This window comes from Lithobates pipiens, unplaced genomic scaffold (assembly GCF_037356315.1).
Source record: "Lithobates pipiens isolate NorthernLeopardFrog02 unplaced genomic scaffold, aLitPip1_a1.2 Scaffold_13, whole genome shotgun sequence".
In the NCBI taxonomy this organism is placed as follows: domain Eukaryota; kingdom Metazoa; phylum Chordata; class Amphibia; order Anura; family Ranidae; genus Lithobates; species Lithobates pipiens.
The window spans coordinates 358859966-358877651 of NW_027507718.1; the positions used below are offsets into that span (position 1 = coordinate 358859966).

At 44.7% G+C, this 17686-nt stretch overlaps 1 long non-coding RNA gene across 1 annotated transcript in view; it reads left to right on the forward strand.

Annotated features, from left to right (window-relative positions):
- The window catches only part of LOC143975125 (uncharacterized), a 36308-nt gene extending 19527 nt beyond the window's left edge, over positions 1-16781 (forward strand). The window contains exon 2 of the long non-coding RNA XR_013272330.1: positions 16031-16781. This is a non-coding gene — a long non-coding RNA (uncharacterized LOC143975125). The remainder of the gene's footprint in view (positions 1-16030) is intronic.
- The last annotated feature ends 905 nt before the right edge of the window (positions 16782-17686 follow it).

A 17686-nucleotide genomic window follows, 5' to 3' on the forward strand; every position in this document is an offset into this window, starting at 1 on the left:
AGTATGGCTGGGTATGGCAATTTATGACAGGGTATTGCAGAGTATTGGCGGGGTATTGGCGGGGTACTACAGAGTAATAGCAGGGTACTGCAGAGTATTGGGGAGTACTACAGAGTAATGGCAGGGTACTGCAGAGTAAAGGCAGGGTACTGCAGAGTAATGGGGGGTACTGCAGAGTAATGGCAGGGTACTGCAGAGTATGCACTGGTATTGCAGAGTATTGGCGGGGTATTGGCGGGGTACTACAGAGTAATAGCAGGGTACTGCAGAGTATTGGGGAGTACTACAGAGTAATGGCAGGGTACTGCAGAGTAAAGGCAGGGTACTGCAGAGTAATGGCAGGGTACTGCACTGCAGAGTAATGGCGGGGTACTGCAGAGTAATGGCAGGGTACTGCAGAGTAATGGCAGGGTACTGCACTGCAGAGTAATGGCGGGGTACTGCAGAGTAATGGCAGGGTACTGCAGAGTAATGGGGGTTACTGCAGAGTAATGGGGGGTACTGCAGAGTAAAGGCAGGGTACTGCAGAGTAATGGGGGGTACTGCAGAGTAATGGCAGGGTACTGCAGAGTATGCACTGGTATTGCAGAGTATTGGCAGGGAATTGAGGGGTTAAATTCGGTGAGCAGCGATGTGGGCACTGCAGATGCAGCCCACATCGCTGCTGACACCGATCTCTTTCCCCTCGGCTGTACCGATCGGTACAGAGAGGGGAGGGAGGAACCGGCGTCATAACATGACGCCGGTTTGTTTACAAGTGATCACTCCGTCATTTGACGGAGCGATCACGTGGTAAACGGCCGCGACGAGCGGCCGTTTACCGTGATCCGTGCTGCGCCGGGTCCTGTGGACCCGGCGGTCACGGATGCTCTCGAGTGCACGCCCCAGGGGGCGCGCGAGAGCAGAATTCTGGGAGGCCGTTAATTAACGGCCTCTCAGAGTTAAACAACCGCCCTGAAGCCGTTAATCGGCAATGGGCGGTTGTTAAGTGGTTAAAGATAGATCACTAGCTAGCTATATAGGTGAGGTGAATATAGTGTAGTGGTGTATACTGCGGTCAGGGCACAGACAATAACCACTACACAAGAGCAAGATAGGAAATCAGCCAAAAACGATTGGTGTGTAACTGTGTTGAAGGTACACAGAACACCCACTGCTTCAGATTCCAACACACTACACGAGGCCGCCTCAAAGGCAGCCTTATATAGTGTGGGGCGTGCACTACACAGCCTGAGCTATGATTGGCCACAGGCAGGATGCCTGTGGCCAATCATGGCTCTCCTCGCTGCTGGCGCTGCGATTGGCCAAGCATGCGGGGTCACAGTGCATGAGCCAGCAATGCAGTGCGCCATCGCAGTGCATTGTGGTCCGCGCGCGCCATACGAATTTTGACGCGAACGGACCAAGAGTTCGGATTTCGCCGAACGCCCGAACAGCCAATGTTCGAGTCGAACGTACGTTCGACTCGAACACGAAGCTCTTCCCTATTCCTAATATGTGCCTGTTGTACCAAACCTAACATTTCATATTCCTAATATGTGCCTGTTGTACCAAGTAAGTACTTGTATGAAAAAAAGTCTCCTATTCTCTTTGTATTGCTTCCTTTGTGTGAAATCCCTGGTGTTCCTGCCAGTCCCTCTGCTTTCCTATTAAAACCTTACCACATTAGGCATGAAAACACACTGTGGCCAGTTCTCTGGCAGTGCTGGGAATTTAGGCTGCTCTACTCCAATGATCAGAGCTGTACTGATATGCCATGACATGCCATGACATGGAAAGACCAATGAGCTGCTGTTTCTCCTCCTCTAGCTCTCTGAGCTCCTTGTGCAGCTGAGAACACAGGGTATGTGATCACTGATAAAAAAAAGGGGGGATGTATTTATAAATATATATGTATATATTTATGGTCGAAGCCCTTCAACCGGGTTGGATGTGAACCACATAAATGCGCCACAAGACTTACATCATGAAATGGACCTGAAGTGTGCCCTGTTCTGCTGGTTGGTATACCAAAAAAGGGGGTATACCCAAGATAAGTAATAGATGTTTGTGGAGAAAAATGAATTTGAGAAATGCCCTGAAAAATGGGAGGGAGAGTATCGTGCACCGGAACAGACAAAAACCACAGATGAGTGGGCTGCTTAAATACCACCCAGACTCCTCCCTTAAATTCAGGCCACCAGGATGGATATGAACCACATAAATGCGCCACAAGACTTGCATCATGAAATGGACCTGAAGTATGCCCTGGTCTGCCGGTCGGTATACCAGAAAAGGGAGCAAAAACATTCAGGTAGGGTTGAAAGCTCTACATTGGTTTAGTGTTATTTACTGTTGTTTGACTTGAAAAGATGGATGTTGACCCCGGGGCCAGATTGCTGGGTTTTAGTTACTGCAAGGTGGAGAATGAAATGATCTTGGATGTGAGCCAGTTGACATATACACAGTACCTGTGTCAGGGACATGGCGGTCATGGTACTGGCAATGCCGCCCTGAACACTCATGGAAGCCCACAGAGAGTCCCAAGACTTGCATGAGTGTGCATCACGCATCAGCGCGCATTGGCACATACTGGTGTGCATCAGCGCGCATGGGCACATACTGGTGCACATCAGCGCGCATTGGCACATACTGGTGTGCATCAGCGCGCATGGGCACATACTGGTGCGCATCAGCGTGCATGGGCACATACTGGTGTACATCAGCGCGCATTGGCACATACTGATGCGCACACGCATGCACAATACTGTGCTGGCGCGACGGTGCACATCTGGTGTGACTAACGCTGGCGCCAGTGGTCCTATTTAAGCCAGCCTGCAACTACAGGACCTTGCTGGATTATCTCCTCAGCTGCCTAGTGTACCTTGACCTTGCTTCCTGATCTGAGATACCCGTTGTGACACGGCTTGCCTTCGACTTTGCTTCCTGATCTCCTAGTCTGACCTTTGGCCTGTTCCTGAACTTTGCTTTTGCTTCCTGATCTCCCGGCTTGACTTTCGGGCCCTGGACTCTTGTATCTGGACCCTGCCTGTATTTGACCTTGGCTTACCCCTGTGTATTCTTTGCACTGATCTATCTGTGCATGACTTCTGGCCTGGCTTCTGGTTTCTCTGTTCATCTGAACACAGCAAGTTCAGCTCCGCCTGCTCCATCCATCCCGCAGTAGCCGAGCTCATCAAACTACAAGCAAGCACCCGGCCACCTATGCTTCTTTGGGCACCGCGCTTTCTGTTCCCAACTTCAGGAGCGCGCTGCACCTAGCTGCAAGGGGAGCCCTCTTAGCATCTCGATCTCCATACACGTACCTGACAACCAGGCTGGCAGGGCTGTTACTGGTAAACTTGCTTAGGCCACAGAAAAGGCCAGGTAGATGGCCGCTTGAATGACCAAGCTGGGAAGAAAGCCAAATGGGGAACGAGAGAAGATGGAAGACATGTCACTGAAGATGATACTTGTGATGGGCAGGCATTTGGAGTTGGCTATGGGCTGCTGCTCCTGAATGCCGCATGGAAATGGCTCGGATCGCATGGGTTGCGAAGGAGGATGGCTTTACGAGATCCTGTAAGGCCAGGAAGTTTTGGATGCTGGCTAAGTATAGTCTGGTGGTGTTGATGGTGTTGTGTGATAGAGCCAATTGAGTGTGGCAATATGAAATAATAGCTAGTATGTGTTTAGTGTCTGTCAATGTTGCAGAGGAGCAGGATGCCAGAAACTTGCAGAAGGCATTCCAAGCTGTGTGGTAGACCTTAAGTGTGTTGCGGTATAATGATTGATTGATGAGCTGGGTTGTGCTGTGAAGGTACTGCTTTAATCCAATGTCAGCTAATACCAAGGTGGGATAAGAGATGACGTTGGGTTGGCTCCGGGTTTTTGCTGGAAAGATGAAATTAAGTTAAAACGGGACAGTGCATCTGTTGCGACGTTGCACTTGCCCGGAATGTATGTGCAGTATACATTGAACTGATGCTGCAGGGATAATTGTACCAGCCTGCGTAGGAAGGACATAACAGGGAGCAACTTGGACCTGCCCTTGTTAACGATGTCGGCCGTGGCCTGGTTGTCGGTGGCAAAGGCCACCGTTTGTCCGGTTCAGGTATGGCCCCAGACTCAAGCAGCTGCCACAACTGGGTATAGCTTGAAATGAGGAAGACTGGTTAAACCCGGGGAAACACAACAAGCATTTTATTTGTTGTGTAAACTGCTAGTCTAATCAATCCACCATGTAATGAAGAAGAACAATGGCAAACATGTTTGAAGTCCCATCCGTTTGATGACCACGGCTGCCACCATAGATGCATCAATACATGTCAGCAGTGCACATAGAGAGAGACAGAAAGTGTGTTATTCACAGGTTTATTAGGTGAAAAAAAGGGAAAATCCTGAAAAAATTATTATTTAAGCATCTCATCTAAGAACTAGAAAACTGCAATATCTTAAAATTAGATGTCTACTCCTGCTGAAATCTGCATTAAAAAATGCTTGCTGCCTGACCCTTATCTTTATACAAAAGCGTCAATATTTTCTGGGTCACTAATCTAGAACAAGCGTGCAGATCAGGAATTCTGTTTCCTCTACTTTGTCGACAGCATGCTCATAGTTGCCAACAGTCCTGTGTTTCCCGGGGCACTCCCGATTTTGGGACCCTCGTCCCGATTTAAGCTTGTCCCGATTATTTTCCCCGAATTTTGCTTTTGTCCCAGGAAACTCTGGAATGTTTTTGGCTAAAAACGGCTACGGCTACACAAAAATGGCTGCCGCCACCACGGGTGTTGTTTCCCCTTGTGTTCAGTGCAGAGGAGAGGGGCAGCCAATTGGCTTCTCTCTTCAGTGTACAAATAGAAAATTCTATTGTACACTGAAACCTATAGGCTGCAGGGATTGGCGACCCTTCCCGCTCTCCATTGAACACAAGGAAATGTTCAGCCTCCACCTGCCGCCACGGCCAACCCTCCAACCCCCGTGTGTCTGACGAGTGGGGACACTGATGAAAGGACTGAGGCTCTGCTGGCTGGGGACACTGATGGTCCTGGCTCCCACCTTGCACCCCCTCCCCCCATATCACCACCATGCCTAAACCCCCTCCCCCCATGTCACCACCATACCTGTTCCCCCCTCCCCCCATGTCACCATCATACCTGTTCCCCCCCATGTCACCAACATACCTTCACCTCCCTACCTGTTCCCCCCTCCCCCGTGTCACCACCATACCTGCACCCCCTCCCCCGTGTCACCACCATACCTGCACCCCCCTCCCCCGTGTCACCACCATACCTGCACCCCCTCTACCCCTGTGTCACCACCATACCTGCACCCCCCTCCCCCATGTCACCACCATACCTGTTCCCCCCTCCCCCTGTGTCATCACCATACCTGTTTCCCCCCTCCCCATGTCATCACCATACCTGCAACTCCCTCCCCCCTGACAACACCATGCCTGCACCCCCCTCCCCCATGTCAACACCATGCCTGCATCCCCCTCCCCCATGTCACCACCATGCCTGCACCTCCTCCCCCAAGTCACCACCATGCCTGCTCCCCCTCCAGCCTAGTCACCACCATGCCTGCATTCCCCAAGTCACCACCATGCCTGCACCCCCTCCCGCCTAGTCACCACCATGCCTGCACCCCAAATCACCACCATGCCTCCCCCCTTCCTCAAGTCAGCCTGTAACACCCCAAGTCACCATGCCTCCACCCTCACACCTCTCCCCCTTGTCACCACTCTTGAGAAGATGTAGCTAGACTGCAGCCAACACTTCGTCTGCAGCCAACACTCCGCTGGGGGCACTGATTTAAGGCACTCCACTGGGGGGGCGCTAATTTAAGAGGAACTCCGCTGGGGACACCTGATGTAAGAGGCACTCCGCTGAGGACACCTGATGTAAGAGGCACTCCGCTGAGGACACCTGATGTAAGAGGTACTGTACTAGGGGAACCTGATGTAAGAGGCACTCCACTGGGGACACCTGATGTAAGAGGCATGGCAATCAACCATGTGAGTTTCACTTCACCATGTGGCCACTAGGGGGCACGCATCTCTAGTGGCCTCATCTAGTGGCCTCACCGCCAGGCTCCCGCAATCGCTCGGAGCACATGGAGAACCGGGATCTGTGTGTGTAAGATCCTCTGAGGGGAGAAGTGACAGATCATCTGTTCATACAGAGTATGAACAGTGATCTATCTCTTCCTCTACACAGTCCCCTCCCCCTTCAGTTAGAACACACACTAGGGAACACATTAACCCAGCAGCCGCCAACACAGCTCGCAATAATAAGTGCCGCACACCAGGGGTGGACTGACCATTCAGGCATTGCCAGTAGGGGGCCCCATGACAGCTTCCTCTTCGATCTACCTGTCAATCACAGCTAGCTGACAGGTAGATGAGGTCCCTGCTTCTAAGAGATTGTATTTAGTCAGACCTCTCGTGATGCGCTCCTCCCCGCCGGCTCCTCTTGATTTTCTGTCTCCTCATCCTCCCCGCCCAGTCTCCTGCATACTTGCTCTGTGTGTCCCACTGAACCACCCCCCTCCTCTATCTTCAGTGCCATATGATGAGAGAACCCAGAGGAGGAGCACAGCTATTCTGCTCACAGGACATGCAGGGAGAGAGGTGAGCTGAGGGAGGAACATCAGTGGTAAGGGGGTGGTAAGCTGAACACAATACCTGGCAAAGTTTAATGCCAGGAGGGAAGTTTATGTGGAAATATGTGAAGTGTTGGAATAGCAGCTAGAGTGTGTTGAAGCCCTGCAGAGATTGCAGCCCCCCAAACTAACATACATCTCCTAAGCATGAACACATCACCCCAAGCATTCTGTCCAGATAATGTGCAGTTAATTTATGACCTTTCCGTTTAGCCCTGTGTTATCCAACCTCTGTTCAATGAAAAGTGTAAACTCATCACATAAACACTCTATATACAAAATAAAATTCCCCAAGATCAGAACACGATGTTCACATTTGCATGGAAGCACAATTGAATGAATGCTGATTATTCAGAGAATTACTGTATTTATGTTTATTGAGGACTGTTTTTTTTTTTTTTTTTATGTACTAACAGTTAAAGGGGTTGTAAAGAGAATTTTTATTTTATTTTAATAACAAACATGTTATACTTACCTCCACTGTGCAGCTGGTAAGAAGCATTTGCGAGCACGCTCCCGTGATACAGGCGGCGGCTATAGCCACTCACTCTATCACTCGGCCCCACCCCCGGCGCGGCGCGTCATTGGATGTGATTGACAGCAGTGCGAGCCAATGGCTGCGCTGCTTTCAATCCATCCACTGCAGCCAATCAACATCCAGGATGAGCGGCAAAGAGGATGTCGGGGGCGAGCGCAGGACTTTCGAGGGGTCAGGTAAGTAAAACAGGGGGGCTGAGGTGGGCGGTACTGTCAGATGTTTTCTGACATGTTTTCTAAAATGTTTACCTTTGCAACCCCGTTAAGCTTCATTGGATGAAAAATACCACTTTTTCAGTGTTCGTGCATATGAGTGTATCATTTATTTATTTTTTGGTGGGGGATTGGATCTTGGGAGGGAGTTCCCACACTTTTTTCCCCAGGACTTGGCCCCTGCATTAATCGCTTGATCGCCACCTAGTGGTTAGCCCCGTCACTGCCAGTTACATTTTTACAGTATTCAACTGAATTTTATAGCACCGATCGATGTAAAAATGGTAATGGTCCTAAAAATGTGTCAAAATTGTCCGACGTGTCCGCCATAATGTTGCAGTCCCGATAAAAATCGCAGATCTCCGCCATTACTAGTAAAAAAAAAATGTATAATAAACATGCCATAAAACTATCCCCTATTTTGTAAATACTATACCTTTTGTGAAAACCAATCAATATACGCTTATTGCAATTTTTTTACCAAAAATATGTACAAGAATACATACCACCCGAAACTGATGAAAAAATATTTTTTTTATTTATTTTTGGCGGATATTTATTATAGCAAAAAGTAAAAAATATTGTGTTTTTTTCAAAATTGACACTATTTTTTTGTTTATAGCGCAAAAAAAATAAAAACCGCAGATGTGATAAAATACCATCAAAAGAAAGCTTTATTTGTGGGGGGAAAAAAAGGATGACAATTTTGTTTGGGTGCAACATCGCACAACCGCGCAATTGACAGTTAAAGTAACGCAGTGCCAAATTGAAAAAAGTGCTCTGGTTGGGAAGGGGGTAAAATCTTCCAGGTCTGAAGCGGTTAAATGTAACTGTATTGCTACACTTAGAGGTGCCTCTCTTCTTTTTTATACTCATTTGTTACATGACACTACTTATATCAAGTCAAAATGTATTTAAAAATTTAGCTTTTCTTGCAAAACGCTCTCAAACCAAGTTACTCTCAAACCAAGGTTTTACTGTACAGGTGTATATCTGGGATGAAGGTGTACAGTTTTTTTTTTGGATGCAGTCAGGTGCTGTCAAAAAAGGCAGCTCTTGAAAGAAGTGTCAGTAACAACTTCCTGATGCCCTATAACCACCTTAAGCTAAAAGTTCTAAAATAAAAAATGTAAAAAGATCCTGTTTAATAGGACAAAAAGCAACTAAGGTGTAGACAATTGAAGAACTAGCTATCAGTCAATTGTTGCAGACAAATATTGATCCTTAAAAGGATTTTTGGCTGCACAGATTTATGCACACACAAGAATATAGAAGAAAATGTGCCCCAGCACTGTAATTCAAAGAATACAAGCATAGTTTGCTCAACTAAATGTAAACCTAACCAATAAAATCTCATCTATGCTTTAATATGACCATATCCATGGAAAGTCTATTTTTATCGCTATCTTTCATGAAAATAGTGGCTGATGATACTCATTCAAGGTCCCTGTTTGGGCGCTTTGTGTAATGGGGTGACAATATTTTGCCCCTGTCTTCTTCCCTGACCTGTAAATCATCTTGTCACATGCTCTCCCAAAGTAAACTAAAAAGCTGCCAGACATATTCCACTGTTGTCACCAAAAATAAAAAAGCCAGTGAAAAAATATTTGCATCCAGCAACAATTAGGAAATATGCCCTTTGAGGCCGCGTACACACGGGCGGACTGTTCGCCCAACTTTGTCCGCTGAACAGTGTTTGGGCGGACAGTCCGCTCGTGTGTGGGCTTTCAGCGGACAGTTTCAGCGGACAGTTGGACGGACAAGGTTTTTCGGAAATTCCGAAAAACTGTCCGCTGAAACCTTGTTTCAGCGAACAGTCCGCTCGTGTGTAGGCGTGTTCGTCAAACAAAGTTGCGCGCATGCTCAGAAAGGATTTTCACGCCGAAAGCTATAATGCAGTGTATAGGACGTCGTATTTTTCGTCCCGTCGTGCGTGCCGTTCACGTCATCGCGCACGGTTTCAGCAAACTGTTCGTTCGTCGTGTGTGGCCATGTCCGTCCATGCTAATTTTGAGCGGACTGTTTGCCGAAACTGTTGGACGGACAAAGTTGGGCGAACAGTCCGCCCGTGTGTACGCGGCCTGAAAAAACACATGTAGCATGCTATCACTGCAGTATATATGGGCAGGGACAGGCTGTAAAGAGTTGGAAGGACATCCGCAGTAATAAAGCTGGCCATACCCTCTTAAAATGTTTGCCAAATTGGAACAGTGGGTGGCCCTGCTGGCTTGTAAAAAGTCAATTTACAATTGTTGGCCAAAATAGTGCCTGCAGGCACTGTTTTGTATTTTGGCAGCTAGCGCCATTGGCTGTCAGAATATAATAGTCCAGCGGGGGAGAATTCTCCATCAATGCCATTTGTGTGGATGGAGGAATCTGTGAGATTTTTATCATTCATCCCACAAGCCGAACAAAAGTAATCTATTAATGTATGAACGAAGGTTCTGAAAGGGTAAAAAACCCTCTCGCTCTCCATCCCCAATATTCCAAGATACCTAATATTTTACTACCTACATGTTATTTAGTAAGGGTTTTACATCTACTTTAACAGACCTGCCAGTGCCTACAAGGCCTACACTAATCTCTTTCGTGCATTTTCTTTAGTGCATCAGCAGCAATCCTTAAAGCGGAGTTCCACCCAAAAATGGAACTTCCACTTTTTGCAATCCTCCCCCCTTCCGGTGTCACATTTGGCACCTTTCAGGGGGGAGGAGGGAGCGGATACCTGTCTAATACAGGTATTTGCTCCCACTTCCTGCCATAGATCACTGCGGCGTTCACAGTGACCTACTCCACTTCCGGTGCCTACTCTGTCCTCCCCCACTGTCCTCTGGGAGACAGAAGACAGCAGGGACCAGTGAGGATGTGCAGCGTGACTCACCCATGTGCAGTAGGGAATCAGGGAGTGAAGCCACATTCCCTTACCGAGGATGGTGGCAGCAGAAGCCAAGAGCCGGCGGAAAGATCGGCTTCAGGTGCCAACATCGCGAGCTCCCTGGACAGGTAAGTGTCTATATATTAAAAGTCAGCAGCTGCAGTATTTGTAGCTGCTGACTTTTAATATTTTTTTTTTCAGCAGACCTCAGCTTTAAGCTCTTCATTTCACAGTTATAGCGCACAGGGCTCTCTTTAACGTGGGGCAAAAGGGGCAGCTGCCCTGGCCCAAATCATTGTTTCGGGGCCCAAAACAGCTGCCCCTTGAACCCGTGCTGCCCACAAATTTGGCACTGCAGAACGACTGGGTACACACACACTGTACATGGAACAGGACTCCCGGAGACAAGCTTTCACCCCACCCCATGCCTTTCTGCCTGTATGCTCGGGGCATCGCAGGGTAGGAGCTGATAGTGGGAGCAATAGAAGTACTGAGAACCCGCCGATGGTGACCTGAGTTTGGTTGGCCAGGACCAGGTATGTTCTATTCCCCTATGCTGTTCCTTAACCCTGATCTGGCTAAGGTTCTGTAAATAGAGAGCACGGGTCACAGTGGCACTAGCACACACTTCACTCTTCCACACAGGAATACTGAAACACAACACTGCTTGATGGACTTCTTTTAGGCCTTGTTCAAATCTATGCAGCACATTAATTTGAATGGGCTGCTGTGCCTGCAAAAGCACCATGAGATTTCCCTTTGGTTCCTGCACCTACAAAATATGCAACATTTTTAGATGCGTGGCCCATGTATCTAAAAACACAGCATGTTTGTGGGAACCGCAGGGAAGTTGCATGATGCAAAAGCAGCATTTCAAGGACACGTTTTTAATTGCTACATGTAAAATATTTTTTTTTGGGGAAATGCAGGCACAGCAGCCCATTCAAATTAATGGGCTGCTGTGCCTGCGTAAATATGGGCCACAAACCCACATATATGTGAACCAGGCCTAAAACAGTACTAAAGTATTTTATTTTTACGAAAAAAATGCTAGTCCCCCTGCAGGTTTAAGCCTTACTGCACTAGTATGCACTGCATACTAGCACATTATGACAGAATTACCTGCAAACTGAGCCCTTCAGCGTTGTGCTGTCATGGCTCCCCTTGGCCCTCAGCACAACCCTCTTTCTGCAGGTTCTCTATCTTCAGCCGCTTAAATGGCTAGGCTGCGGTGAGGTCATGGGTGTCACAAAGTCATGGCACACAGAGTGGGCTGTTAATGTGATGTGAGCTGTGCATGCACAACTCTAATCACATTATTATTATTATTATTATTATTATTATTATTATTAATAATATACAGGAGTTATATAGTGCCAACAGTTTGCGCAGCACTTTACAACATGAGGGCAGATAGTACACTTACAATACACATCAATACAGGAGGGATCAGAGGGCCCTGCTTCTTAGAGCTTACATTATGGCATATTATTATATGGCAGATGGGGAGGGGGAGAGACCATTAGGGTCTCTCCTGTTATAACCACTCAGTACTGGACATTGCATGGGAAGGGGCAAGAAAATGTTTGCCCAGGGTCCAATACGTATTAAAGCTGGCCCTGATAGCGCATTATCAATATGGTTGCTGTTACACAAACTTTTATGGCTTATGCAAATGCCTCTTTATTGGCCTCCCTAAGCCAGATGACCTCACTTCAAAGGCCATTGTGGTTACTATAGCAAATTTGCATATTACTTTTGGCAGGTCCCTGGACCTCAAACATGTGGGGTTCGCCATGATCCCATGGTAGAGAAGAACCCAAACCTCATCCCTACATATAAGTCAATCATTTATGAAAGAATTATAATAAGGTAATACAAATTTTAAATGCATGCTGGCATTCCTTGAAGATGATGGAGAGGAAACATTGCTGGAGAAAAACAATGGCTGAGTATAACTAAAAGATGGGCAATAAACACATCCAAGTATACATAGCCAGCCTGGGGGCAATAGTAATGGCAAGGTTAAATGATAGTATAATGACCTCATTTTTTTGATTCTTTCTACAGGCTGGTTGGACACAAACAAAAAACATTTAAACAATATTGCTATTTTAGGAAGAAATCATTTTGAAAGTCCTATTTATTTCAATACCCAGGAAAAGAGGTATTATAGAGCCTTGAAATGAACAATATGAATAACTTTGTTGCCTGTTGACCTGGTTAGAATGAACTGATTCAACCATGTCATTAAACATTATTTTTACTAGACCTCAATCTCTCAATACCTCAAAAGACCCCTCCCTACAATGATTTAATTTAACAATGGCCTTTCCAGAAATAAAAAATCTTTATGTATCTTGCTCTTGCTGATTTACACAGCAAAGTAAAGGTACAATATATTCACCATACCAAATTAATTTCTTTATGTGACATTACAGCAGGTTTAAAATGCCAATGTTTAACAAATGATATTTCTGTATTTGGAAAATGTTGGAATCTTGAAGAATCGGAGTGAACAATCATGAAGCTGTTCACGTAGGAAACAGGCTCATGCAGACAAAGCTGACATGTAACTAGCGTAATTTGCCCATCTGTTGGTGCCAAATTGCTGGTAACAGACGGAACCAAGTTTAAGAAAATTATTAGTATGGTGCCCCCAATGAAAATAATTGAATGCACATAGATATGCATGTTTTTAGGATGTGGGTTCATATCCATGTGTATGCATCTCTAATTTTGGCAGACTCATTTTCTGCATTTGGATTATTTTCCACTTATCCAACAACTATCGTTTGTCTATGCATATTCCAAGGCTATTTTTAGTTTATTCCTTAAGCAAGATCTTCAAAGAAGTGAGAGAATACAAAGGTTGAGCCCTTTGATTTTGAATGTTATAATTCTCATTAACCTCAATGCATTCCAACTCTCACTCTCCCACTTGTCCTTCAAAACTGATAAAAAAAATAAAAAATTATTGCAAAATACTTAACAGCCAGTAGAGGGCACATTTTCAAAGTTATTGGCTAAATGAATGCTTGCTTGTGCTCAGTTTTTTTTTTAAAGCTGAACCCCAAGCAAAAAGCTAAATACATAGTTAAAACACATATGTTTGAAATGTGTGCAGCTTAGCATACATTCTCGGTACAGTGCCAATGTGTCCCATCAACTCTGCTGTCCAATCTAGAGGTCAAAAACCTAGCATCCAAAGGAAGCCCAGGTAGAAAATGTCAGTGGTGATAGAGAGATCCAAAGGTTGCATCGCTAGAATGGAGGTGAGTATTCTGCAGAATTTAGTTACCCTAAAAATTGGTTGTAAAGGTTTTTTTATCTTAGCGCAGATAAGTGCAGCCCCCCCACAGCCCCTACTAAATACTCACCTGAGCCTGATCTCGGTCCATCGATGAGCACATCGGCAGCAGCTCTTCATCCGCCTCTTACAGGCTCGGCTGTCAAGCAAAACCTGTGACCAGAGAGCAGGCGAGCCAGACTGTGCATCTATGTAGACACAAACAGCCTCGCTCAGGGTCAAGCAGGTATGAGGGGGCAGGGGGGAGGAACCAGAAGCCCTTGCAGGGGACCAGAGAAGAGGATTGGGGCTGCTCTGTGCAAAACCATTTCACTATTTTAATTAAAAAAGGGAAGCTTTACTATCAATTTAACTACTAAATTATTTGATGTAATTCTGTTTAGCCTGCTTTTGGTCCAGATGCCGGACATCTACTACAGTAGGAGTGGGGGGTCTCCCTGACCTCTGGAGGTCTCTAAGGAAGGGAGTGGGGGGGACACAGATATAAGGGGACTGTGAGAGAATGGGGATCTCTAAAAGGGAGTCCTGACTGTTGATCTAATGGTTTGTGATCAACCATTAGATCAGCAGCACCCCCCCCCATTAGAGACCCCCATTAGCTCACAGTCCCCTTATATTAGTGCCCCCCTTCCGGATCAGTAATGCCTGTCAGTGCCACCTATCAGTGTCCATTAGTGCAGCCTATCAGTGCCCATCAGTGCTGCCTATCAGTGTTCATCATTGCCACAGTGCCACTTATCAGTGCCCATCATTGCAACCTATCAGTGCCCATCAGTGCTGCCTATCAGTGGCCGTGATTGCTGCCTATCATCGCCCATCATTGCTGCATATCAGTGCCCAGCTTTGCCACACATCAGTGCCACCTATCAGTGCCCATCATTGCCACATATCAGTGCCACCTATAAATGCCCATCAGTGCAGCCACATCAGGGAAGGAGAAAAATTACTTATTTACAAAATTGTATAACAGAAGCTAAGAAAACAGTTTTTTTTTTCAGTCTTTTTTTGTTTGTTTAGAAATACCACCAAAGAAAGCCCTAGTTGTATGAAAAAAATGCTAAATGTCATATGTGTACGTGTTGTCATCATGCAATCTTTTACTGTTCTGAATTGTTAATTTATATTGTTATTGTTGAACTAAAATTATTTGGTAAGAATAAAAAAAACAAAATATGCATTGAAAAGCTTTTTCTCTGTCTTATCTTTGGTAGTTATATCCCAAAAATTCTAAGCCCTTGTACACATGGTCGGAGATTCCGACGGAATGTGTCCTATCGGACCGTTTTGTCGGATAATCCAACTGTGTGTGGTCTCCATCGGACTGTTTCTGTCGGAATATCCGACGGACCAAGTTTTCCAACTTGTCTATAAAATTTTCCGACAACATGCTTCGATCGGACATACTCCGATCATGTGTAGCCTACTCCGACGGACAAAGTGCCACACATGCTCAGATCAAATTCCTAGACCAAAGCTATTGGCTACTAGCCTTCTAGCCAACGTAGTCCTGTCGTAACGAAATAACGTCATCACGTTATGTACAATCGGATTTTCCAACAACTTTGTCCGACCGTGTGTATGCAACAGTTTCGAACAAAATCCGTCGGACAAAATCCAACAGATTTGGTTGTCAGAATGTACAAGGGCTAAGAAGTAGCTTTTTTTTATCTCATGGGCGAAATGTGAAAAATAACGTATATATCATAAAATCATTCCATAAACACATACCACATACACTGCATACATATATATATATATATATATATATATATATATATATATATATTGAGGAAAATATGCTTTTTTTTTATTGGCAAATGATAAACTGTTTTAATAGTTTATCATTTGCCAATAAAAAAAAAAAAGATGTCCTTGGATTTCATTAAAAAAAATCTGGTCACCTTACACCAAGGGTAAGCAGTAAGGTTATGAGCAACTATAAGTAATCCTAGTGCTTTTTCATTCAATAAGCATGTTCCCTATGTTAGATGTACAATGTTGTGCACTGCGGAATAGCATGGTTTGCTTATGATGATCCTCCCCTAGCTCCCAGACTGGGTCTTGCTGTTCAGAGAGAGAGTTGATTCAAAAATTAATTCAGGTAGTTACAATAATTACATTAAAAACTCACCACTATACATTGCCAGTATACTCTCCACTGGGTCCTGCATTTTATGGTCCCATCATAAAAAAGAGCCTGCAGTAGTTTACTAAATTATTTCAGTTTAATGAACCAGATAGAATTCCATGACTGGAAGAGAGATCGGTCATTCATTTTTTAGCAGTGAAATGTCAGATGTATTTTTTTTATTTTTAACTTTTTTTACAGAAACATAACTTCATTGTTTATTTTCTATCTGCCTGGCTTTAAATGTTAAATGTGGCAATAATATTAGGATTAAGAATAAAATATAAAAAAATAAATATATATATTTTTTAATTCATATTTGTAGAAGAAAACCTACAAACACCAATAAAGGAAGTTAAAGAAAAAAGGAACAAGAAGAAAAAGAATAAGAAAAGAAAAACTTCAAACAATATTGGTTTGTTGGAAGAAGTATAGAGAAAGGATTTACAGAATCCTCTTAATCAGGAAGGATATGGGAAACAGTCAAGAGGAAGAAGGATGAGTTGAACTGAACACTGACCACAGATGGTACAAGACCCCAGCCAGAAATGATCATAATAAAGGATGACAGACTGCATTCGGGTCAAGTGGCTGTGGCACCGTTTAATCCTTCCATCTCATGTCCAGCAAATGAAGAATTGCTTTATCGTTGTCTCACTAACACTGAAACCCTAGACATGGATAATCATTATCACTCACTAGATATTTTCTATTTTCTGTATTGATTCTGAGGTTATATTTATTATTCTGAGCACACTAAAAGAGTCATTTTTTTTATTCCTCGCAGTATATGGAGTGTTTCTGCCTGTCGTTATTTTCTTGTATTTTGTTGCATTTCCCAGGTCAGATAATGTGTACATATTCACAGCAAGTCTACGGCATCAAGGTGTTTGGGGAAATGTTCTGACAGCTGCTTTTCTCATGTATTCCATGCATTTTCCTATTCAAGCCAACCGAATGAGGTCCTTTACAACATGTACAAAACATACCCAAACTGAATGTAAAACACACATGTTAATGCATGCTGAAACACATGCACTTTATGTGAAAGCAGCATAAATATTCTTTTGTTAGAACACCTGTATTCCTCTGTTTTATGCAAACACAGTAGAATGTGCAGACTAAGTCTAGATGTTCCAAAATTTAATTTAAATAACAGCAATTAGCAGCTCACATAAGGATGAAAATAAAATAATAAAATGCCTTCCATCACAGTCAAGAAAGGGGTCTAGTCCAGAAGGGGCATCAGTGAATAGGTGGAGTAGGAAAATTGCCAATAGAGACACCTGTACTAATCATATGCAAAGATCTCATGTATGTAGTCCTATGAAGGTTTTGTCCAGGGTCATTCTGTAGTAGTTTCTGAAACCAAGTGGTTAACACCGCCACTGGGAAGTGATGGTATGGTGTCCCAGGAGACCAGGCAGCCTTGGGTAGGAACCAGGAAGCAGCATGCCGAGATCAGTGGAGTGCTCCCGAAACTGGAAGTGGCGAAACCGGAAGTGACGCCTGTGGGCGTGACTGTATGATTCAAGGCATTTCCTGACTCTTCCTCAAGCCTTCATGAACCTTCTTTCCCTATCTATTGAGCCCTCTCCTTACCAACTACACAACTGCTCCATTTAACTCACAATTCCTCTGTTTTTTGTATTCTTGAAAGAACATATATTGCACTTTTTATTGTCCTGAAAGTAAAAAATAACAATATTACAGATAACATACATAATACTTTTTCCTGTACATACAGTAAACTGCATGCAAGACTGATTAGCCAATTAGGTTCAAAAGAATAGCTTGTTCTCTTCTTTGATCAAACCTGTTCAAATTGTCTTATAAGTAATTATAATCTAGAATGGGCTGCTACAAATTTACCAGGCACATTGTTGCAGAGCTGAAACAGCAGGGATATAAACTAAAAATGACAGGCCCTAGAGATTATTCTGAACAGGGTTTAAAATATGAAAATAATAACACAACACAT